Source organism: Chrysoperla carnea, chromosome 1 (assembly GCF_905475395.1).
Source record: "Chrysoperla carnea chromosome 1, inChrCarn1.1, whole genome shotgun sequence".
NCBI classification, from domain to species: Eukaryota; Metazoa; Arthropoda; class Insecta; order Neuroptera; family Chrysopidae; genus Chrysoperla; species Chrysoperla carnea.
The window spans coordinates 67453683-67454148 of record NC_058337.1 but is presented as its reverse complement, the minus strand read 5'-3'; the positions used below and the strand labels follow the sequence as shown (position 1 = coordinate 67454148).

Below are 466 nucleotides of genomic sequence, written 5' to 3'. Positions count from 1 at the left end.
GTGAACTGCTTATATTAACTTTGAATATGTTTTGAATAAATACCATAAGAGGTATTGTGGGGTCAAGATGAAAATGGACACTGAATCATCAACAATATTATACTCTATATAGTATGGAAAATTGAATGTGTCTATTGGGAAAACTAACTGGACTATGGATATGAATATATTGAATATAAATAGTCTAATAACGTTCAACAAAATAACTTAAATATTTATTTACTCAAATATTTTATATATTGGTTTATATGTTTTGAAAAAATACTTTAAAGGATTAGTATTTTATTAAAATTGTAGTGAGTTAGTTTTATAGGTAATATTTATTTGTTATTATTTAAAATAATGAAAGTAATAAAGCATCTTCTTTACTTCGTATGCAATTGCAGCATTATAGCGCATCGTTGGTTCAGTGGTAGAATGCTCGCCTGCCACGCGGGCGGCCCGGGTTCGATTCCCGGACGATGCA

The 466-nt window shown here is 29.8% G+C and overlaps 1 non-coding gene across 1 annotated transcript; it reads left to right on the top strand.

Moving 5' to 3' along the window:
• The first annotated feature begins 395 nt into the window (after positions 1–395).
• Trnag-gcc lies at positions 396–466 on the top strand. Its single transcript has one exon. It is a non-coding gene; the product is annotated as a tRNA-Gly (tRNA).